The sequence below is a fragment of the Stomoxys calcitrans genome, chromosome 2 (assembly GCF_963082655.1).
Source record: "Stomoxys calcitrans chromosome 2, idStoCalc2.1, whole genome shotgun sequence".
NCBI lineage: Eukaryota > Metazoa > Arthropoda > Insecta > Diptera > Muscidae > Stomoxys > Stomoxys calcitrans.
Genome location: NC_081553.1, coordinates 193,464,073 through 193,481,754, shown reverse-complemented (window position 1 = coordinate 193,481,754; position 17,682 = coordinate 193,464,073). Strand labels below are relative to the sequence as shown.

Below are 17,682 nucleotides of genomic sequence, written 5' to 3'. Positions count from 1 at the left end.
CCTTTGACGAAACATCCGTAACACACAGAGCATTTCGCCTGGTCCGAAGGCCCTTAGGTTAGGTTGGGTTGTAAAGAGGGTGCAGATATTAATCTGCCCCATGCTACTTAAGACATACACCTAAGCCAGTAATCGGCTTGTTGTGAGCTCTAGAAACTAAATAGTTACCTCGGAAAAGACAATCTAAGTTAGGAATTCGAAGGTCTTTAAAAAACCAAAATCTTTCTAGACTTGGGTGGGCCAGGAGAAGATATGAAATCACTGAAGGGGCCATCCTATACTACCAAATAGAACACAAGAAAATTAGGACTGCTCTTATATATAAAATCTGATTCTTACAAACCCCTCAGTCCAATGTACACCTCGAAGTGATGGCCACCCATCTGCTCCTGCTGCATTACTAGATACTCAGGATCCCCATATTGTTTTATTAGATGTAATATACGCTCAATACTGTGGTAAAGCACGCTCTCTTTATATATTTTATCTCTCTAGCAGCGATAGGCGAATACGCACACACCATTTTTTCAAATAGTAAAAATCGAAGAACACACCAAAACATGACTACCAACGCTTCTGGCGGGAATCGAACCCACGACCCCTGCACTGGCAATCCAAGCACACTACCAACTCGGCTACCGGGCGCCAAAATATGGGATCTATATCTGGTTATAGACCGTACTAGGCACAGTTGTTGAGACCCATAACATAAAATTTCAGCCAAATCGGATAAAAAACGAGGCTTGTAAGGACTCAAGAAGTGATATCGGGCGATCGGGTATATGGGAGCTATATCGTGTTCTTGACCGATTTGGACCGTACTTGGCGCACAGTGGTTGGAAGTTATAACAGAACACTTTGTGCAAAACTTCAGCAAAATCGGACAAAAAATTGCGGCTTCCAGGGGTTTAAGAAGCCAAATCGGGAGATTGGATTATATGGGAGCTACGTCAGGTTATAGACTTATCCGAACCGTACTCGGCACAGTTGTTGGAAGTCATAACGAAACACTATGTTCAAAATTTCAGCCAAATCGGATGAAAATTGCGGTTTGTTTGAAGAATTCAAATCGGGTGATCGATTTATATGGGGCGCCAAAATATGGGATCTATATCTGGTTATAGACCGTACTCGGCACAGTTGTTAAGAGCCATAACATAAAATTTCAGCCAAATCGGATAAAAATCGCAGCTGGTAAGGACTCAAGAAGTGAAATCGGGCGATAGTGGTTCAAGAAGTCAAATCGGGAGATCGGTTTATATGGGAGCTATATCAGGTTATAGACCTATGCGAACCGTACTCGGCACCGTTGTTGGAAGTCATAACGAAACACTATGTGCAAAATTTCAGCCAACTCGGATGGAAATTGCGGCTTGTATGGGCTCATGAAGTCTTATCGGGAAATCGGTTTATATGGGAGCTATATCAGGTTTTTGACACATTGCGGCTTCCAAGTGCTCAAAAAGTCAAATCGAGAGATTAGTTTATATGGGAGCTATATCCAATTCTGAACCCATATAGGCCATTTGCAATCCCCAACGACCTACATCAAAATTAAGTATCTGTGCAAAATTTCAAACGGCCAGCTTTGCGCATTCCTCCGCTATCGTGATTTCGACAGACGGACGGACAGGCGGTCATGGCTAGTTCCACTCATAATGCCGAGCCGGTCAAGAATATATATACTTTATGGGGTCCTAGAGCAATATTTCGAGGTGTTACAAATGGAATGACTAGATTAGTATACCCCCATCCTATTCTGGTGGGTATGAAAATGCGAATATAGAACATATGTACGTCACTCACGATATTTGATAATAACGGTTATTTTTTTATCTAAAATAAAGCTTATTTTTTGAGCAGACTTTGATGTGCGAATATATTATTGTGTAACTTTACCCAACCCTCGGTCTAATGTTTCGCTCTGTGGCAAAAAGTTCTGACTTCGTTGTGAATTTTGCATTTCTTCATTTGTTGGCAACCCATCGGCTTCCGCTGCTTTATATAGCTGTAGTACGAAGGGTCCCACCATCGTCGGATGTGACTAAACGGAAACGGGATGGATCTGCAGAGGTTTCGGACCAATTCTGAGGCAATCGACAATTGAGATCGAGTAAAAGAAACAAATACAATAGATACAGGAATGGACGGAAGACACCTTAGCACAATTGCCAACTGGTAGCTGTGGCTACTAGAGCTGGAAAAATATGAATGGCACTATAGATACTATCGATATTTTATTATCTGTCCGAATATCGATTGATATTTTCCTATCGATGCTATCGGTAAAGTATCGTTAGGAGACATAACAAAAATACCCGACCCGACAATGAGTGTATCCTATAATACTCTGAGTTTGGGATATGGGTGAGGAAGCATATGTGGTACAAACATGATGTCGGAAGACGAACAAAATGAATCCAGACTTAGACAAGATGTGGTGAATACTGAGGAAAAGTAGGAAAGAGATCTGTAGGGTCTTCGGCGTCTACAAGGACACGACCTTCGGCATCTATTAATGTGTTACATTGGATTACAGGCCCACTTACACTCTTACATATCCTTACGAAGCACGGCGAATGACGCAAGAAGAACTCACGAGAAAATCACAACTCACGACACTAAGCTGGACTAATGAGAAAATTACGACTCATGAAACATTCAAGAGTTACGATATATGTACATCGTACTGTAAAACTAAATGAGATTTTAGTATCAGACATAATGCTAAAGCCAAATACTAACTCGTTTTTTTCGCCGATTTCGAACGTTTTGCAGCAGTCGGACCCTACTTAGAAGCGAAGATTAACATGGCTTAATATCTTACTTTTTTGTCAGCTTTATAAGAAGTAACGACCGCTGAAACAATTTTCTGATGTTCTCGTCACAGTATACCTCTGGCTTTCAGCGTCAGGTATATGGCAGATATGCTTACCTTGTAACATTCAAAGCAAAATTTTTAGTTTGTAACACCTCGAAATACTGAAATACTAACGATTCTTGGTCAACGATGAAAGTCGTACCTTAGATGTCCTACCGTCTGTCTATTAAACACTTGTGCTAACTTTCGAACAAATAAAGTTAGATTCTGAAAATTTTCCCGAATACTCCCTTCCTTTGAAGGCCACCGTAGGGCAGAAGTAATCATGTCCGCCTATGACGCTGAACGCCTGGGTTCGGAAAAAGCTTCTAGCGGTGATTAACTCCCTGCTAATGCTGGCGACATTTGGGAGATTAGGTTAGGTTTATGTGGCAGTCTGCCATCAGACTCACTTAGACGTTTTCGTACATCGTGATACCATAGAAACAGGAAAAGGAAGACGCCTTCTAGTTCCTTCCGTTGAACCATCCAGATCAGACAGGTTCTCAAAGAAATGAGGACCTAAAGTGGCGCTCCTTCTATAATCTCTTCTTCCTTAATGTTCACAGCTTCTGCAAAAGTCCTTACTGGCAACCTTCAGTCTGTCAGCATGTTTTCCGATTAGACAATGATCTGTCATGACGGGCACAATGACTGAGACGTCTGTTCTTACCAGTGACAGCAAAGCGGTAGACCTCTTCAAGTCTAGATTAGGCCACGTGCAAATTTTGCCAAAGAACATTCCACTAAGGAACAGGGGCAAACTTCTCACATATCAATGAGTGCAGTCCGACTCAAGTTTAAGCTCAATGATAAGGGGCCTCCTTTTTATAGCCGAGTCCGAACGGCGTGCCGCAGTGCGACACCTCTTTGGAGAGAAATTTTACATGGCGTAGTACCTCACAAATGTTGCCAGCATAAGGAGGGGAAAACCACCACTGAAAATTTTTTCTGTTGGTCTCGCCAGGATTCGAACCCAGGTTCGGTTCAAATCATAACATGATATAGCTTCCATATGAAACTATCTTCCGCTTTAATTTCTTAAAAAATTGTCTGAAAGGGCTAATATTATGCATCAATTCTATCTTTGTCTCTAAAGCATACTAAAAACTTTATTCTCTTTTCAGTTGCCAGTTTATCGAACTTAACTTTCATTTTTCCCTAGCTTCGAATGCTTCACTTAACTAAAACAATAAAAAATAATCCCCAACCTGTAGTAGATTTAAGCTCCCTGTGGTATACTTTTAGTCAACACTGTAGCAACGGCAAGTCCACTCTCTGTGTTGTCATTCATTCATTCATTTGCACGCTTTGACTTTGGCTAGCAATGGGGGGTGTGAGCCAACAACACGCAAAGGATTGTATTTCTTGACATTCTAAACGAGGGGTTAGGGAAGGGCGGCAAAAATGTCATAATTTCTTTTTTTTTTTTTTGTAACTGTCCCCTAGTTTACACTCAGTTTAGTCTTACAGTGATTTCATTTTCTTTTTGCTTTCGTTAGCGATTTTCTTGTAGGAAGGCAGGTATGAAGGTACGTATGTATGTGAATAGCAGATTCTTTTAACATTCTCTTATTCATCTTAGGCCTAAATGATGATTTGTTTTTCTGTTTGTTTTAGTTTTTTTTTTGCATTTTTCCTAAGAAATTATTGATTTTTCACGCTGTTTATAAGACAACTCATCATCATGGTACTCTAGAGTTGCCCACATAGTTATATGGGAGGGAGTAAGGCCTCCCTAAGGCCTTTTTCTGGTCAGAGAAGAGAAACTTCTAGTGTGTTATTTTCTTCTTCTTCTTCTTCTCACTCTTCTCACTGCTAAGGTTTGTAATTTGAAGTTTGAGTAACTTCTCAGTTTTCGCTGCTTTTGTTTCTTATCTTCGCCTTTGTGGTGTCGTCAATATTCTGTATTTTTTTTCTAATACCTACATTCATTCATTTGCTTAAAAAAACAACAGTAAGAACCAAAGAGGGTAAGAAAGATAAGAGCTGGCGTTAGAGGGCAATACGTGATGACGAGTGACAAAATTTTAAGACACAACATATTTGAATTGCTCACGATATTTCGTTTTTCCTTTATTGCAACTTTCGGTTGCAAAGAAACAAAGCAAAATACGAAAAAATGTTCGAACGAATGCCCGAATCAAAACAGAATAACCCGAAAATGTTGCAACCCTCAATGTGAATCCAATTGGAATACAATAAAAATGTTGTGTCTTTAACGCGAGTTATTTTACGGTACGGGGAAGACAAAGCAGAAACTCTCTCTTGATTATCTTACCCTCTTTGGTAAGAACAGCAACAACAGCTATGGGCACAGAGGGCATACAAACCAAAGAGGGTAAGAAAGATAAGAGCTGGCGTTAGAGGGCAATACGTGATGACGAGTGACAAAATTTTAAGACACAACATATTTGAATTGCTCACGATATTTCGTTTTTCCTTTATTGCAACTTTCGGTTGCAAAGAAACAAAGCAAAATACGAAAAAATGTTCGAACGAATGCCCGAATCAAAACAGAATAACCCGAAAATGTTGCAACCCTCAATGTGAATCCAATTGGAATACAATAAAAATGTTGTGTCTTTAACGCGAGTTATTTTACGGTACGGGGAAGACAAAGCAGAAACTCTCTCTTGATTATCTTACCCTCTTTGATACAAACAGGACAGCAAAGCAAGTCTAGACAAGACGGTTTTCAGGGGGGTATAGCAATAAGGCGCAAGGCATTTCATTAGGCACACGCACGCACACATACACTCATACCAAGGCGCGCGAATACAACACGAACAAGGAATTAACAACTCGACCGAGCGACCAACCGACCGACAGAACGTCTGTTTTGCTAAACCACCCCTAAAAATGTAAAAAATCGAAAATCCACCACACTCACTCACTCACATATGAGAAACCCCATGAAGAGGTATTAAAGGAATTTTTCAAAGCTCATCAAACAAAAAAAAAATACATTAAAAATCCTTTTACTTTCGTGCTTTTTCGTTTTGAATAAAAGTTGCATAAATTTTTTTTCACATTCTTTCTGTATTTATATAAATTTTTTTACAAACTTTTTCTTTTTTAAATATTTTTTTTTTCTTACTTCACTCTAGCACTTTTATCCTTCAGATAAATATATATTTTTTATTATGTGGTTGGTTCATTCGTTTAGTTTTATTTTATTGTGTTAACCGTTTTTTCCTCACGTCGCATCGCCTTTAATCCTTTAATGAAACCGCACTGCACTACGAATTTACCGCACATCAAACAACAACCATCTCGATGGAATATCGCAGAAACACAAAACTTTTGATGGAATTTCAATTCCCAACTTTCTTAATACACCACGGTCTGCAACAACAACACCAAAAGGACAAAAAGTATTTTCTGATAGGAATCTCTTGTGTTTGTGTTTTTTTACTCTCCCATCAAATTTGCGCTCTTTTTTGGTTTCTTGTTTTCTTTTACCCCAAGAGAAAAAAATACCTTCAGCCAAAACAGAACTTGTACTTCATTTTTTTGCTCAATTATTAACACTTATTCATTATATTTCATGATTTTTTGGGTAATTATTGACGCAATTCACTGAAACACTTGTTATTTTTGTATTTTTGCCTCTAAAACAACTGAAATATTTATTTTTCTTGTCCTTTAGAACTGTTTTCTTGTCTTTAGAACTGTCTCTGTCTCAAGTTTCACTTTATTTGCATGTTATTGCACTTGTTTTGTTTGTTGGAAGCGCGGCGCATACTCCCCAATAACAATTCGTATATGCTTATGTTATGTTATTTTTAAGCAACTAAACAAAAAATTTGCGTAAAGCGTAGCGCAGAGAATGCAAAACTTTGGTAACTCCATGGAGAAACAAACAATATAACGGCAATATTTTTATTTTAAACAAAACAAACCAAACACAATATGAGATGTATACATATATGCTAAGATATAATTTAGAATAATAAATATTATTTTTAATCTTAGCTTTGGTTTTATGTATTGTTTTATTTTTGTTTTTTAATGCGACTGATTGGCAACGGCAAATTCTCAAAACACACTAGGCATTACCTTATTGTGAATGATTGTTTATCTTCACATGGTTGGTGTAGCTACTAACAAGCAACAGGGCGACATTATTCAACATATGTTTATTTTGTTAACAATAAATGCTGAAAATCAAATCCAAAGGCATGTTTTATAAGTCAATCTGCACATTTGTCGCCTCCACTCGGTATGATAAGGAATAAGAAAAAACTTACTAAGATCGGCCGGACCGAATGTTATATACCTATATACCTTTTACCATGGACCGCATTTGTCAAGTTCTTTTCATACTTTCTCTCTTTATGCTGTGTTTTATTTACCAGTCTGAAATATTTATTGTATGTCCTCTGTATGTCTTTAGAACTGTGTCTGTCTCAAGTAAATTTAATATTTTATTTCAAACAAAACAAACCAAACACAATATGAGATGTTTACACATTTGCTTAGATGTAATTTAGAATAATAAATATTATTTTTAATCATAGCATTGTTATTTATTATTTGTTTTTTAATATAACTGATTAGCAACGACAAATTCTCAAAACACACACACTATTGTGAATGAGTGTCATCTTCATATGGTTGATGTACCAACTAACAAGTAACAGGGTGATTCAATTCGATAAAAGTTTATTTGTTAACAAGGGGTGCCGTTTAACGCAGACATTAAAACAAATCCAAAAGGCGTATTTCATAGGTCAAGCTTGTAAGCCTGACCATTAATTGGGACACAGCCACCAACCGGCGGTATGTATACGATGTATAGCTCCTTCTCTATCTCTCTCTTGCCAACGTGATAAAAGTGAGATATTAATTTTTTTAGAATTAATCCACGCACATATTATGCCCCAAGTTGCAATGCTCTGCCACTGCTTTACAGTTCATTAGAGATCATTCGTGGTGTTTGCAGTAGGTTATTTCATTTATTCGAAATACTTGACCCTATTAATTTCAAAAATATTATCTTATTGTGTTGTTTTACAATTGTTGTTCTTGCTTGAGCAATGGTTTAAGTAAAATTTATGTTGCGGGTAAATGATTGTGCAGTGAGTGCCAGTAAATTAGTGTTGGGGCAGCGCGGTTGAGAATTATGACAATTAATTATTACAAACATTTGTTCTGTTTTCTGCTGTCTTTAAAATTTCTTGTTTGTTTTTCAAAATATAGCTTTAATAGCTAGAATAAACTTTTAAAAAATAAATTAATTTACTCATGAAAGCGTGGTCGGACTATTGTTCTAAGCACGTTAAGTTCACAGCTATAGGGTCAAATGCAATTGCATGTCAGTAAGTTCTTCTGCACTATTGCATCATAATATAATTAGCCACCAAGATGAAGGGAAATAGTTACAAAAAAAAAATATTACGGCATTAATTATGAGGAATAGCATAATTTTTTTTTCTTTTTTAGTATAATGTCGTTTTTTAAGGGGTGAAAGCCATTTTAGTCACATTAAATATTCAACATGTTCTTACATTGTTACGACATTAATTGATTGTCCCTCCAAAAGGGTTCAATAAAGTCAATTAAGACAACGCTTTTATTAAATTAAGCCAATGATTAGCTATGGTTACGATATACAGTACATAGAGTTGACATGTAATTGAGTGGAGATCATGATACGTTCTATCAGAAGTTATAAAAAAGGTACATATTTAATTATGTTTAGAAATTTGTTGCTGCAAAAAATTCTAATACCTATATTAACTTAACACAAATCTATAAAATATATATCCTCAAGATGTCAACCACATTATTTTTCCATAATTCGATAGTATATATTTTAATGCTAATATTAGACTTGCTAATTTGAATTATCCTCAAATTGGCATATAAATTTGTTGCTACCCAAAATCCAAGGAAATATAGTTACATTGACAAATAACAATAAAGTTTTTGAACACTCACCTTATTCACTAGTTATACATACTTCATATCTTAAGACTAAACAAATTTGTTTCCCTATTTAACAATTTTTTTCTGGCAATAACAGCACTGGTCCTTCAATGTAAATCCCCCTTGTATTGATGCCCGAATTGCCAATTGCAAAAAAGGGCGCCAAAACTCCCCTCTAAAGCAATAACAATTGTTAACCGTTATCTAATATTGTTCTCTCATTTTGCACATAATTGTTGGCATATTACTAGGTCATCGATCCATATGAAGATATTCAAATTCTCTTTCACATTCAATTAGGTACACTTATGATGCCGCCCGACCATCCCCGCCCACAAGCAAACCACATAAACACGCAACTTAACACAATTGAGCATAAAAAAGAATGCCAATAGCAAAAAAACTAAATGATCCATCACCATACTAGTACATCACCAAACAACGGAAGTAAAACAACAACACAGAGCTTGAGAATGGCACACGTTCTACCAGGTGAGAGGCAAACATCTAATGTGACGTCACTAATAAATTATGACTTACCAAACACACCACTAAACTAACACACAATTCATTTGCTCATTTATTCGGTCATAATATGTGCTCATTCAAAGGCAACAACAATAACACCCCCGCTGAAAAGTTATAGCTGTGAGCATTGTATGCAAACTACAGCCATGAATGATTTCACTCGAGGAAAAACTGATTAACCCAAAAATATATCAGGTAAATACCCAACGCTTAGGTATTGTATGCAAACAACAGCCATGAATGATTTCACTCGAGGAAATTCTAAACAACACAACAATACTAAAAATGATGTAGAAAATATTGGGTAAATACCCAATAAATACCTTTTTGGGTATTTATATTTTTGCAGATATCTTGGGTATAAAATCATTTTCAGAAAAATTTTTGATGATTTCGTATTCTTAGTGTAAAATAGACCGATCTCCAGACTTAAAGTCTTAAGGTAATAAATTGGTAATTTTTCATCCGATTTCGATGGCATAGGCGTTCCAAACAGAAGTTCTTCTTTTCAGCAGGGGATATAAAGTAACCACGGTGGCACTGGTCTTGGGAGGCAAAACGGTTGGCATCAATGGTAGCCCCCTAGGAATATAGGCGTCTGCATTTCCATAACGTTGTTAAGCCAAAACTACCCTGAATTGTCGAAGGAGGTGAATATCATCAGGTACTGTAATCGGCGGATGATCTCCAAGCAAGGCATTAGTTGTTATGTGGTGTTGTGGTCTGGTGGACGGATTTTATACTCAGCCGGTTCCGAAGAATGGCTAGCTTGTGCATAACAGTCATGCTGTGGGCGATACTATATGATGCAGTTAATGCCTTAAAAGTCAATCGTGACTGAAATATCAGTAAAAAATTTGAGCATTTTAAGTGCACTCAAAAAATGTTAAACCTCAACACTAGTTAAAATTAACTAAATAAGGAAATATTGAACTCCCTATGACGCTAAAGAATTATGTGCTCGCTACGAGTTCAATAATTTCATAACAGTTACGAAATTGTCACAGATGTTGGGCAATATGTAGACGGGCCGTAGGCTCGAAATGGGGCCTGAATCCTTGAAAAGTCCATTGGCTCTACAGGAGCGTGATTAGACCGATACTTACTTACGCCTCAGTTATTTGGTGGACTGCTATGGAGAAAAAGTGCAACATAAGGACCATACAACAGGTTCAGAGAACATGTTGTATTGGCATAGGCGAAGCGATGAGGACCACGCCCACTAGGGCACTGGAGACTATTCTAGATATCCGACGCATTGACATACAGATTAAGTGTGAGGCAGCCACAACGGCTATGAAACTTACGGTGATGGGAGAATGGATTGAGGATGGGAGTAGCTCATACCATCGCGGTATAATTGAGGCGACGATAGGAAACCTGGGAGGAAGTGGAGAGGTTTCCGATCGGATACCTGAGATGAACCTTGAAGTCGAGTGCGACGCACTGCTGCCATCGGCACAGTCTTGGATTGACGGAACCCTAGTATTGCCATCTGGAAAATCATGTTACACGGATGGATCAAAGCTAGAGGTCAGAGTGGGCCTGGGGGTTTACATTGAAAAACCAGGGACTGACATCTGTTTTAGACTTTTAGACTGACTGACCATAATACGGTCCTGCAGGCGGAGATACGGGCGATCGCGGAATGCGTGAAGTGGTGTGGTGCTAACGCGAGGACGTCGAGTGTGTACATCTTTACCGACAGTAAAATTGCCATAAGGGCAATAACAACGAGGAGGTAAGGTCACGAACAGTCTTGCAGTGTAAGAAGGAGATTAACGCCTTCTCTGAGGATGGGAAAATCCGCAAAGTTTGGGTGCCGGGCCATAACGGAGTAAGGGGAAATGAAAGAGCAGACGATTTGGCGGTAAAGGCCAAGGGACTGCCGTCATAAACTTGGTTAACCCGACGCATTTCCGGTCGACGCAGTCTGAGTTAAGGGAGTGGGCGACGAACGTGCATGCAACATTGTGGAACAGCAAAACGATCGGTATGACGGCGATAATCCAGATCGTGAGAAAACGAGGCTATTACTGAAAGGAAGCAAGAAGGAGGTCAGTATAGCTATTGGTATCATAACGGGACACACAGGACTACGAGCTCACTTATGTAAAATCGGTGCGGCAAGTGATAGCATGTGTAGGGCATGCGGGGAAGATGATGAGACGTTGGAGCATTTCCTTTGCCATTGCCCGGCTTTCGCGTCCAACAGATGCCGGTACTTAAGTGGAGACACAATATCAAACATGAACCAACTTAGGGTAGTGGCATTGAAAACAATTAAGGATTTTGTAAGTAGCACGGAATTCCTAACTTAAAATTTTCTTTTTAGAGGTTACTTTATAGTTTTTAGAGCGCACAACAAGCCTATTACTGGGCGGATTAATATCTGCACCCTCTTTTCAACCCAACCTAACCTAACTATTAGTTCACTTTTTACTTCCCACTGGTAAAATATGAACTAACGAGCATTGAAACTGAAAGGTAAAATTATTATAAATAAAAAATTATTGAAAACATTACCATGGTGATAGTAACACCATGGTAATCACAGTGATAAATGTGATAACATTTGTGAGGCTAAGCGACACGACAGTCAACTTGACTATTAAAATATGGTCCCTTGGCATGAACAAAAATTGGGAACCACTAATTGGTAGGCGAAACGCCCGGTTATCCCTATTGAAAAGTATTGCTGCAGAGTGAATTTCATTGAGAATTTAAAGTACAGCATTCTCTCGACTTTTTAAACTCATTGGCATGTTTGAAAAATCCTAATTTCAAGATAATTCTTCACAGGAGCATTTCAACTAAATTTTCTCCTAGAGCGTATAGAAAAATTTTGTTACAAAAAATCATCGTCTGTCTCTCTGTCTATAGTTTGGTTTAACGCCCCAATTCTTATATGAAACAAAATCAAGTGTTTTTTTTTTTCAAACGCTTTGATCATGGTATTGCTTGTGCGCTCAGTGATGGCTGTGTTAATAAAATCAAGGTCAGGTAGTCAATTGTTTATGGGCATGGGATGTATGTACGTTAGTGGCAAACTTTTCTTCCATTCGGCGGCATTAATCTATAACAAATCTTTAGGAATCTTCTGCTTTTCTGATATTGTAACTTAATTAGCGTTGTCTGAAAGATAATTGATTAGACAAGTGTCGATGGTGGCTGCCACATTTGGATTACCTATGATCCAATGAAAAATTAATAAAAAAAAAGACATATGGGTGTGGTGGAGGTAAAACAAAGAAATGGGAAACCTAAAGTGGGAGAGTATATTTCCGGTTAACAAAAAATGATCATGATCGTATTATTATGACCCAAAATGATTCATTGACTGGAAAATAAATACCTGGGAGATTATGTTAGGTGATGCTATTCTTAGGTGTTTAATGGAAAAGGGGGGAAATTAATAAATTTGTTGACATAGAGATGCATTAAGGCGTTTAATTTCATCTAAATAAGGAACTGTTACAGTGATCTTTAAAGGAAAAGCTTTTGTATAGTCTCACAATCTCGGTGAGAAGAAAGCAAAGGCTTCTTAAGGATACAGCATACCTAGATGCATTGATTACACCTTCTCGGGTGATCGAGTTAACTGAGAAATGTCTTACTAATGCGCGTTGTCTTCGAAATCAGTGACCAATGTGGGTTCTCAGAAAATATATTAGAGAAACCAGCTTCCTAACTAACTAACATGAACTAGTCTGCCAATGTCACTCAATGTTACAAATATATTGTATAAACTTGGCATTCGGAGACAAGGACTCGCAAATGCAAAACAAGGAATGATATCAGGATTCGAAGTCGACGCCTTTTCCCGCTGGGCAAGTTTATTGAGGGCAGTCCTAAGGTCTTCACTGCCAAATCGTTTGCTCTTTCATTCCCCTTTACTTCGATATAGTCCAGCACCCTAGCAATGCAGATCGTGCCATTCTCAAAGAAGGCGTTAACGTCCTTCTTATACTCTTAGACTATTCGTGACCTTACACTCCTAGACTATTCGTGACCTTAGGTTATTATTGCCCTGATGGCAAGTTTGTTGTTCGCTAATACAAAACAAGGAATGATATAAGGCCTCGAAGTCGACGCCTTTTCCCGCTGGGTAAGTTTATTGAGGGCAGCCCTAAGGTCTTCACTGCCAAATCGTTTGTTCTTTCATTCCCCTTTACTCCGATTCCAAGCAATGCAAATCATGCCATTCTCAAAGAAGGCGTTAATATCCTTCTTACACTTCTAGACTATTCGTGACCTTACCGTCCTGGTTATTATATCCCTGATGGCCAGTTTGTTGTTCCCAAAGATGTTCACGGTCGATGTCCTCACGTTAAAACTACCGCTATGGCTTAAATCTTAACCAAACTTATTATGGAGTCTTGGTCAACGTCCACCACAAGGAGTGTTCCTTCCCCTTCCTCCTTCTCTTCCCTATGGAAGACCAGCCATTTCTCTGCGACCAAACCTTGGTTTTGCTTGGGTTGCTTAAGACCTTTCACCAAGCTTTCTGTCGCGATTTTGTTGCCCCACACATTGACGAAGACCTCTGAGAGCTGCGGGATGTCCATCTTTCTCACCAGTTCGAGCTTTGCGCCCTCCCAGAGATAGGGGCTACTTATTCTGCTGTCGCGAAGATCAAGATGTCCCCCTTATTCCCGCAGCTCATAATTTATAAATGTGGTCTTCCTCAGGCTTTAATACACGTTTCAAAATCCGCTCGATTACCAGATCCCCCACTTGGGACTAACGATCTGGTGGAATCCTACCGGATGCACTGCTTTATCAATGGCTGCATGCGTCCGCTGCCATGTCATTGGCTGCAAGGCCGCTCCTTACCTTTTTCAGCTATTATCTTTCCCTTCCGAGGTGGCTGTGGCGTACTTGTAGAAGTCGCAGTCTTTTATGAATACTCAGAAGCCATGCGTGCTCTTTATTCGTGCTAGAGGCGCGTTGGCAGTAGATGGGGTCTGCGCCCTAGATTTATACACTGGCTATACTTAGCTGTGGCCCGACCGGTTTTTGACCTTTGGATGCTATGTCTGTTAGCAGGAGACTGAGAAGGCGTAGCAAGTGCAGGATCTGGAGAGAGTGGCTTGGAGATTTATAAGTGGGGCTATGAGTACTACTGCGACCAGGTCTTTTGAGGTGTTGCTAGGTATACAACCGATTGACCTATACATACGTTGCCGACCAGACATACAGGTATACCCGACGAGAAGTTTAGAAGTGGTTGTATCCCTACGAGCATCCTGCACTGTTGCCCGATAGCGTTGCCGATACATACTCCTCAGTATCCTTCGTCGTGACCCGTATTGCTTTCGCGGTATTCGTAGCCTTTAGATCTGCCGTAATGGAGTGGAAACAGACACAGATAGCTAAAGCTATAAATCTTTAAATTTTTTTGCGTAATAGGTAGTAACTATACCGTGATAGGTAGTACCTATTCCGAGATACAGATTTTTTTTTTTTTGAGGAACAGAATAAAAACACAAAAGTTTACTTGTAATTTATTGATCCGTATATCATACAAAGAGTCATTCCCACAAACACTCCAAGTACTAACTCGCCTTTCTTATGGTTTCAGCATGCGTCATCCTGCAAAGTAGTATCACTTTTGCAGTGGTACCAAATCCAGACATGGCTTGAAACACCTTTGAAAGTCTAGGGATTACATTATCTACTTGGTAGTTAACAAAAATGTCGTCTAAGGGCTCACCGATAAGACCCAATTATTAAGTTGACTATTATAATCCTTTACACAATGCACAAGGAAATATATTGTTTGCGTTAGGAAGGAACTGTATTTCTCTATAGTTGGTACATATGGTCTTGTCTCCATTGTAGTGTACAGAAATAGTATGCTGAGGTTTCAATTATCGGTTATGTTTTATTTAAGCCATACACATCATCAGCATGTCACCATCGGCCCATGCTGATTGTTGTTCTGCTTCCAGATTACTGTATCCTCGTCGCCGCCACTATCGGATACCAGTAACTTAGAGAATATGCCATCGCTATCCTACACACACTATCTGTAGCTACACCCAGATTTCCTTCTTTGTCTTCGGAGGAGGATGTGACTGTGTCGGGACCATCGGTTTGATGTTAATATTTTTGGTAGACTTATCGGCCTTCATTGTGTCTTCCGAAAATTTAGATTCACTCGAACTCAAGTCTTTCCATTTCTCCTTTCTGCGGAAAAGACGTTTCTGCTCTCGCCTTTCTTCTGATGCCATTCTGACTGCAGGCTGTATGTCGTATTCTTTGCTTCAGTAGATCCTCGACACTGCTGGTCATACCATAAGTTTCTTGGAGAAGTCTTTTGATATCGGATGTATGGATTTCATGACATTTTTCATGGAGTGAGCAATGGTTTGCCCATGAGTTGCTATGTCATCGCGGCAATGAGTGCTAACATTAAGCAATTGGTTCAGTCGATTGGAGCTGGCCGTCGGAAAGATGCAAACGCATATTTTTCCGACTGCCAGCTTCCGTGCAGTTTTAGGTTGTATGTTACGCTTAGACGAGTGCAGAACTTTACTGCAATAAGACTAAGATCCAATTCCACGTTTAACTCTTGGATCGATCCAACATACTGAATAAATGCCTTCCATCTATTACAATGTGATCAATTTGGTTACTCACTTCTTGATCAGCTACAATGATGTGGATTTGCATTTATAGGGCCTTCAAAAAATTTATCTTCGATCTGTTCATCCTCGCCATGGCCAGAGATAAAGCTGATGTAAAGAATTTTTTTTATGTGGATTATGGCTAGTCTCTCTTTCAATGGTGTACATCAGTCAGTCACCAACTGATTATTCTAAAACTACTGCGGTTAGGAACCTCATTCTTGCTACTTCAAATCGATTAAAGATGTTGTTTAAATTCTCCGAGTCCTCATGTCGTTTTTAAAGAGTATTGTTTTAAAAAAATCTTGGTTTTTGGCAGAAAAGAAATTCTATCATTTGTGAACTAGCGTTGGGCATTTACTATTTCCTCCATTCCAGCTTTTACAAACTGTTTACCAATGAATTTTTCTCTAAACTCTCAATGTTTTTTTTTTGGCCTTCATGTGCAAATGTGTCCCATGACATTTACTAATAAAAATGATATTTTAAAACCAATCTTCTGCCATTTTTTTCTTAATCTATGAAACTGGTTTCTTGGTTTTGTTTCGAACCAACTTGGACAGAGAGACTTGTCAAATGCGTGGTTGTTTTGGAAAACCAATCAAACAATATTTAATAGGTCTTAATAATTTTATGTGCCGATGTTCAAGCTGCATTTTGTCTGTCCTCAGCAAACAACCTCCCTCACAATGCAAAGCGTTGACTCTTTTGAGACAAAAGCAAGGCAAGCGAAAGACGTCATTTTGGCTTCTTAAAATAAGGCTCTGAAAATGTCTCGCAATGAATGAAAACGAGAAGTCAGATTGGGGTACAGTGAACTCTCTGAACTATGGTACAGTAGGTTGATATACAACAAGATTTGGGTTATAAAAAAATCAAAATTGAAAGAAACCACATCATATTTATTTTATTGGCAAAGTTTGACAACTGTTGACTTCCGCAACTTATTGCAGGCTCTCTTCAAATCATTTAAGGAATGAGCTTTAGTTTTTTCGACTGAAAAAAATTAAAAATATATATTTCAAAACGTTTATGAAACATTGACATCTGTTTGGGAGATATAAGCATTTTAAGTTACAATTAAATTAAATTATGGGCAAAATTGCCTGAGAACCAATTGACAAATTTACATTTAGTTTTTGAGAGAAAGTCTCGACATTATCACAGAAATCGGTTTAGATTTAGATATAGCCCCCATGTACATGTTCGTCCGATTTGGAATAAAATTGCATTTATAGCGTCATTTGTAAACCGATTTTTTGTACGAGTGATTCCCTTATAAGTCTCGACTTTATTGATGAATATCATAGACATCGGTTCAGATTTTGATATAGCTCCCATATACATGTTCGTCCGATTTGGACTAAAATTGCAATTACATTGTCATTTGTAAACCGATTTTCACGAAATTTTGCACGAGAGATTTCCTTATAAGCCTCGATATTATTGGTGAGTTTCATAGTAATCGGTTTAGATTTAGTTACAGCTGGCTTACATATGTTCGTCCGATTTGGACTAGTATTGCAATAGTTTGGTCGTTACTTAACCGATTCACACGAAACTTGACACAAAGCATTCCCTTATGACTCCCGGTATTTCTATTGAATTTAATAGAAATCGGTTCAGATTCAGATATAGCTCCCATATATATTTTCATTCGATTTTGAATAAAACTAAATAATTTAGTAATTTGTTAACCCGATTTTCACTTTTAAGGCCTTTCCAAAC

General features: G+C 38.4%; 1 protein-coding gene across 3 annotated transcripts in view; it reads right to left on the bottom strand.

Moving 5' to 3' along the window:
- The window catches only part of LOC106088983 (TBC1 domain family member 4), a 121,512-nt gene extending 115,067 nt beyond the window's left edge, over positions 1 to 6,445 (bottom strand). For 2 of the 3 annotated variants that reach the window (XM_059362362.1, XM_059362364.1), the window contains exon 1: positions 5,961 to 6,296. The gene's annotated coding sequence lies outside the window, so the exon portion shown is untranslated. Of the gene's footprint in view, positions 1 to 5,960; positions 6,297 to 6,343 lie in introns of those variants that run through there. The other variant, XM_059362363.1, reaches the window with a different exon arrangement.
- Positions 6,446 to 17,682: the final 11,237 nt, after the last annotated feature.